Genomic DNA, 7,643 nt, shown 5'->3' on the forward strand with positions numbered 1-7,643 from the left:
TATAATCTCTTGAAACGCCCCAATGTCTTTGGGCCACGCCTTGAGGTTATACGGAGCATGGACGGATCTTCAGTATGCCTATGACCGAACCAATATCGACAATAGTCAGGACCTAACTCAAATCTTACCCCTTGTTATATTTGACATTTGTTTAAGTTTACTTGTGCAGATAAACAGGTTGAGACCGTGACAACTCAATTTGTGCACCTGAAGAGTAAAGTAGTTCATCACTCTTCGTGGGATCGACCCTATACTTGCTGCTAAGACTATTCTTTGGTTGCGAGCAATAGGAGCGTGTACTGTCCGTCTGGGGAATACACAGATTATTTTAATACCGCGCCGCACGACAGGTGCGTGTCAGGTACCTCTGGTACCTATACTAATGAAATGAATCTTTTTTTTTTTATTAAAAAAAAAACTGTGGAAGGTATAAATATTAATTCTTGGAGATGACTACGTGCAAACTTTTGGTGTTCGTTTTGCTATTCATTAACAGACTAGTGTCTATATTCGAATGTTTGTATTTTTTTTTTTTAATCTATAATGTTATTTCTCTCGTCCTTTGTAAAGGTTGAGTACCCCTTTTACTCATATTTATATATTTTTTATCTTGATCTTTAAAAAATATATATAGATGTAAATATACATATGATAAATGAAACTTTATTTATTAATTGACGATTTTATATATGATGTAAATATACATATAGCTTTTACAACTGACCTATTAATAAAGGCAAATAGATTTTAATGTTAGTGAAATGTAAAAGTGTCACGAATTTACTGCCTTCTTCCAAGGAAGCACATGCACAAGAGAAAAGAGGGGAATTTTGGTCAGTACGTATATACTTTTCTGAATATTTAGAGAGAAAAGGAAAATTATACTTACTATATATAGATTTATATTCTGAAAGTATATAGCTGCCTTCCAAGAGCGTCTACCTTGAGTAAATAAAATTCCTAATTAATACTAACATATTGTTTTTCAGGCGGCGAAAAATATAAATTAATGAACTCGTACATTTAAATTTCATTTATGTATGTGCGATTATATAGAACTTGGGGTATTATATCGCAAGTGATTCCATATACCGAATGGCAGGTTACATTATATTGTCATTTTCGGTAGAGATGGGGCCCTACAAAATTCTTGAATCTTGAAGCCTTTGAATTCAAGCATATACCATGAGAAAAAGATAAGGTTTCACCATTAAATACACAAGTTAATATATTCCATATCCCACTTCATACTACTAATCTTAAGTGCACTTTAGATCTACTCAGCCTCAATATTTTTCTTTATACCAATTTAATTTCTTCAAATAGAGATGAAATCAACCGCCACTAAGTCGCGAGTCTAAGAGAGTTTCAAAGGCTATTATAAAATGAGATGAAATCAATGATAAGTGGCCATGCAATTATTTATCAAAGTATTATATAAAAACAAAGTTTACTCAAAATAAAGTATGGACCATATGCAAGTAATACAACCCTACTATAAATAAGAAGCAGCATGATGCACACACCAATCTCTCTCCACATTCAAAAACATGACGGCCAAGGACTGCGGCCACCACGACGACGAGCGCAAGAAGCTCTACCGCCGCCTCCTGACCGCGGCCCTCGGCTTCGTCCTCGTCGTCCTCTTCCTCATCCTCCTCATCTGGCTCATCCTCCGCCCCTCCAAGCCCCACTTCGTCCTCCAAGACGCCACCGTCTTCGCCTTCAACCTCTCCGCCGCCGGCAACGCCCTCACCACCACCGTCCAGGTCACGCTCGCCGCCCGCAACTCCAACGAGCGCATCGGCATCTACTACGACCGCGTCGACTGTCTACGCCGCCTACCACGGCCAGCAGATCACCCTCCCCACGCTGCTCCCGCCCACCTACCAGGGCCACAAGGACACCGCCGTCTGGTCGCCGTTCCTCTACTGGCGACGCCGTGCCGGTGGCGCCGTACCTCGGCGTCTCCCTCGGCGAGGACCAGATCGCCGGAACTCTGATGGTGAACATCAGAGTCCGCGGTAGGATCAGGTGGAAGGTCGGGACGTTCATCTCCGGCGGCTACCATTTGTACGTCAACTGCCCGGCCTACATCAACTCCGCCGGTCGGAATAGCGGGATCGCCGCCGGTGAGGCGGCGGTTAAGTATCAGTTGATTATGGATTGCCATGTTGATGTTTAGGCATGCAGATTTATGGACTAATTAATTGTACCTTATTGTAATTTCATCCATTTCTTTAAATTTACTTCAATTAATTTTATATTTTTAGAGTTCCGAATCATTTTTGTTTAATTTACTAAAATTGTTTGGGTATGGAGATATTATATTCAGTTTGTTATATATGTGGAGATTAGTCCAAAATAAATTTAACTTACATTAAGAGAGTTAGCATTTGTTCTTGTTAGAAACGGAAGGAGATAGATATTTGAAGGTTTAAATCATCATTTTTTTTACTATATGTTTGGCAAATACTATGATTTTGAATCTCCAGTTTTTATTTCTCTGGGGGCGGATATGAATATATAAGCTAAATTAAAAATAAATATTAAGGGAGGAAACAACTTTCGATTAATAGGATGTTTGATTGAAAAGCTAATTGTTAAAATAGAACCGTGACTTTTAGTGGTTTTAGAAAGAGAACTATATGTTATGGAATTTGAAAATGAGGATTAAAGCTTCCATTTTACATTTACACTCCTATTTTGAGCCATGATGGAAGCTGTAGTCCTCATTTTGATGTGTTAAATAAGAGTGTAAATGTAAAAAATAAAAGTTAATTATAGTCCTCATTTTTAAATTTCATAGCATATAGTCATCTATGTGGAAAAACACTAAAACTTATAAACCCATATGTTTGGCAAAATAAGCTTATAAATAGTTTATATATAAACTCTAAAAATTATAAGCTCAAAAAACTTATAAGCTCCTCAAAAAATAAGTTCATACATTTCAACTTTATTTTTTTATAATCTTATATGCAACAATCACTTTACAATATCATTTAATTATAATTTATTATTTTCATCATATACCCTTTCAAGTTCATTTCTCTAAAAAATATTTTCTTTCTCTAGCAAAAAGTTATTTCTCTAATTTATAATTAAATTTAATTATTCAAATACTTTAACAACTTATAAGTTATATATATATATATATATATATATATATATATATATATATATATATATATACTTTTAAAACATATAAGCTAAGCTGTTGGAACTGTCCAGTTGACCAGTTGACATTCAGATATGTTTAATTGATCAATTTTCAGTTATGTTTATGAAGCGATTTAATTATTGATCAAGTTGAGCTTGATTTAATATTTTTTTTTTTTCACGTGTGCTATCGATTGTGCATCGGATTATTTATCAACTTTTAATATCCAATAATTTATTTATCTTTTCAGTCAAGTAGCTATGACGCATTTTTCAATCACTTTTGATGATTAAAACTTAGAATATAAGTATACATTGGTACGTAAAATCTATGGATAGTGTAAAGACGAAGGAAAACAACGTTCAACGATTGATTTGACATTTTTTCATGGTTGTTGACATATCAAGAAAAGAAATCAATATTGAATATTCAATCCAAAATTCCCTATTTCGATTTGTCCAAGAATTTTATGGGGAGAAATGTGAAAATATGAGAATGTGTGCAAATTGGTCTTGATTCATGATTCAATTGAGAGCATATTTTTAGGATCGTGTTCATTGCACGAAGATGAACCTCTCAAAATTTGATTGTTATTTATCTAAAAACTTATTGGAAATTGAGTTTGTGTCGCATATGGTGATTCTTTTTTTTTTTTTTTTAAGTTGCAATTAGCCGTGATATTAGTGTAATCCATTTCTTTGCAACGAAAAAGAAGTAGTACTTTCTTTTCTGAAGAAAGAAAAAAAATAAATAAAAAGTACTTTTATGGTGAAAGATTCAGTAATATATATTTATATCTATACTATATTAAAAAAGGAGTTTCCAATTTGAAATAAATTTCAAATTGATTTCAATGACGATTGTGTAATTTATTTGAAAAATAATGACTTATTGTATATATTCAAAAATTAAACTAACTTAATTAAATTTACATGTCCCACGCGGGGCACCAAAAAAACTGCTTTGATTCATGCAATAGATTGATAAATTGCCTTTGGATTTAAGAAAGTGGAAATATCACATAATTTTGTGCATAAAAAATTGTTTTTTTACTTATTTTCTTTAATTTCATTATTTTTAAAAATCTTAGTTCATGAAATTATATGCAATATAGACCTTGAATTAAAGATCGTGATACAAGCTTTAATTTGATATATGATATTTAAAAAATGAATTTAAAATTCCATAATGAATTATATGTTTATATGTTTATATATATATATGTGTGTGTGTGCGCGCGCGCGCCCACACAATTTATAGGCATTCGTTGTAAATAATTTAGAAATTTATAATATATTAAAAAGGTAATTTTTAATTTCAAATTAATTTTAAAATTAATAAATGACAATTTTGTAGTTATAATAAAATTGAAGGTTTATTTGTAAAGTATAATTTTTATTTATTCCTTTTTCTTTATGTTCTTTTTTTTTTCTAAAATTGTGAAATTCGACTATTTATAAAATATTTAATATGCATATCAAATTAAATATCATGATAAGAGCTTTAATTTGACATGTTTTATGTTAATATTTGATTTAAAATGTAAGAGTTACATTTATTTAAAGATTAATTTTTTAAAAAAAATCTCTCTCATCTCTCCTCTTTTTGTGAAAAAATCTTTTTTTTTTGTTTTGTTCTTTTTACTCATATTATAACTTTTCATAAAATTATTATTTTATTATATTTATAAATATAAAAATTAAGTTGGGTAAATATCACTTTAAATCCCAAACTATTTTCGCACTATCAATTATATGCTGAACTATCGAAAATAATTTTTTAAAACTTGAACTATCAATTTTGTATCAATTGTACCATTCGTTCATTTTTTTAGCTTCAAAAATTTGACGTGGCTCACCGGATACTACAATGTATTTAAAATCATTCTTTTTTTGACCTATATTATATAAAACGACGTGATTATATGCATTACTCGTTGAAAATTCAAAGGATTCAAAATTGATAAATGATACAATTGATACAAAATTGATAATTCAAAGTTTAAAAAATTATTTTGAATAGTTCAGGATGTAATTGATAGTGCGAAAATAGTTTGGGGTTTAAAGTTATATTTACCCAATTAAGTTGATATCAATTTTATATAAATATAGAAATATAAAAATATTTTCCATGCATTGCACGGGGTGCAAATACTAGTATAATATAAAAAAGGAGTTATTTTATCGTCAATTTTTATTTTTACTCTCAATTTTTCTCATCAAATATCCTCTTTGCTTCTTTTTTTAGTTATTTTTTAAAAATTATTAACTTTAATTTATGAAAAAATATATTCAATGCGGATGTTAAATTAAAGATTACGAAAAGATCTTTAATTCGATGTAAGAATTATAAAAAAAAATGAATTTAAAATGAATTATAATAATATAATGTTTGGACTTTTAAGAGCCAAAATTGTTATATTAAATGATGACTATTACTTTTGTTATATTGATGATTTGATGTTATTTGCTCAAAATGAAATTGACTAAATTATTTGTTTTATAATTTATATATTTAATTATTATGTCCTCCGTCACACTTATAATGACACAATAAAAATTTGCACAAAGACTAAAAATAAGGTGTTAAAGAGTGTAAAGGGGGTAGATGATGAAACAAAGATCAACGGATTATAGAAAAACAATAGAGAACACCAAAATTTATGCGGGTTTTACGGGGTCTTTCACTATGTTTCGTGTGGAAGTTTACATTTTACATGGAAAGAAGTGAATAGAAAGTAGTTTAATTTAATAATGAAAGCCCTATATACATGCATCAGAGTAAAGAGTCAATATATCAAACTGACCTGTTTTTTTATAGTAAATTAAAAATTTACCCATTCTAATAAAAAAATTAAATAATGGCCAGTTTTTGTGTTAAATGACAAAACTGCCCCTAAGATTAAATTTAAAAAATTACCCACAAATACATCATCACAAATTTAACTACACATTTTCAAAAAAATATCACAACAGATCTCTCTCTCATCGCTGTGTCCACCATTATCGGTGCGAGATCTTCATCTCCGCCAACCGCTCCTCCTCCAAACTACTCACCTAAATTTCCAGTAGCAACGGCCCCAACAATTCCCCCAACAGCACCGACTCCAATGGCCACTCGTATGCTAATCTGCAGAGGTCTCTGATGTTGGCGGCGATGTGGCTGTTACTGACGTCTCTCGCGGTGGGCTATGGCCTATGGGGCTTCATTGTTCATGACCACTTCTGCGTGCGGGTATATTGTGGCGGCGGTGGTGTGTGTAGGGCTGTATACGAACCGAGCCGAGCCGAGCCGAATACCTCCAGGCTCGGGCTCGGTTCGTGAAGATTTGGTTCGGCTCGAGCTCGAATTCGAGCCTAAAAATGAGCTCGAGCTCGGCTCGCTTATATAATACCAAGCTCGAGTTTGGTTCGAATTCGGCTCGTTAATTATTCGTTTATCTCGAGCTCGAGTTCGGCTCTTTAATTATTCGTTTATCTCGAACTCGGCTCGAATTCGAGCTCGGTTCGAATTATTTATATATTAAGGTTTCATTAAAATAAAAAAATTATATTTGTTCACATATTACTAGACTATTTATGAATCATAATTTATAATTTATTTTTAACAAATAGATAATTCATTAGTAATTTTTTTTTTAATTATGAGTATTAGTTTTATTATTTAAAAAATATTTAACAAATAAAATATATAAAATTATTATTTAATGAACCTATTCGCGAGCCTATTCGCGAACATATTCGTGAACCTATTCGTGAGCCTATTCGCAAACATATTCGCGAGCCTATTCGCGAATAGGCTCGCGAATTGGTTCGAGCCGAACATGTTCGCGAGCTCACGAGCCGAACATGCACAGGCTCGAGTTCGGCTCGATAATTTTATCGAGCTCGGATTCGGGCTCGAGTTCGGCTCGTTTATAAAACGAACGAATTTCGAACGAGCTTTTTTCGAGCCGAGCCCCGAATAGTTCGCGAGCAGCTTGGTTCGTTTACACCCCTAGGTGTGTGTGTTCCTTAGCTTCATTCTATACTATACTTCTCTACTTTGATATCAACGGCTTGCAATCCTCGATCGTGGAGGAGAAAATCTCGTGATTTTTTGGGCTCCTCCTAACGGTCTAATTGTGTATTAAGTAGTTGTATTAATAAAGTATTTATGAGAAATCCTTATATAAGTGATTTGAAATGAGTGATAATTGATTAATAATTTTGAATTTACAATTAGATCTATGAGTTCAAAATTTACTGTTCTTGAATTCATAACCAAATCTATGATTTCACAATCAGATTTATTTATTCACAACTTAATGTTCTTGAATTCACGACCAGTTCTACGAATTCACAATCAAATTTATGAATTCACAACTTAATGTTCTTGAATTCACAACCTGATCTATTAATTCACAACTTAATTTTCTTGAATTCACAACTATATCTATTAATTCACAACTAAAGGTAGAATTCATGACCAGTTCGATGAA

General features: G+C 32.0%; 1 pseudogene; it reads left to right on the forward strand.

Moving 5' to 3' along the window:
• The first annotated feature begins 1,288 nt into the window (after window positions 1–1,288).
• LOC131022176 (NDR1/HIN1-like protein 1) lies at window positions 1,289–2,278 on the forward strand (annotated as a pseudogene).
• Window positions 2,279–7,643: the final 5,365 nt, after the last annotated feature.

This window comes from Salvia miltiorrhiza, chromosome 1 (genome assembly GCF_028751815.1).
Source record: "Salvia miltiorrhiza cultivar Shanhuang (shh) chromosome 1, IMPLAD_Smil_shh, whole genome shotgun sequence".
NCBI lineage: Eukaryota > Viridiplantae > Streptophyta > Magnoliopsida > Lamiales > Lamiaceae > Salvia > Salvia miltiorrhiza.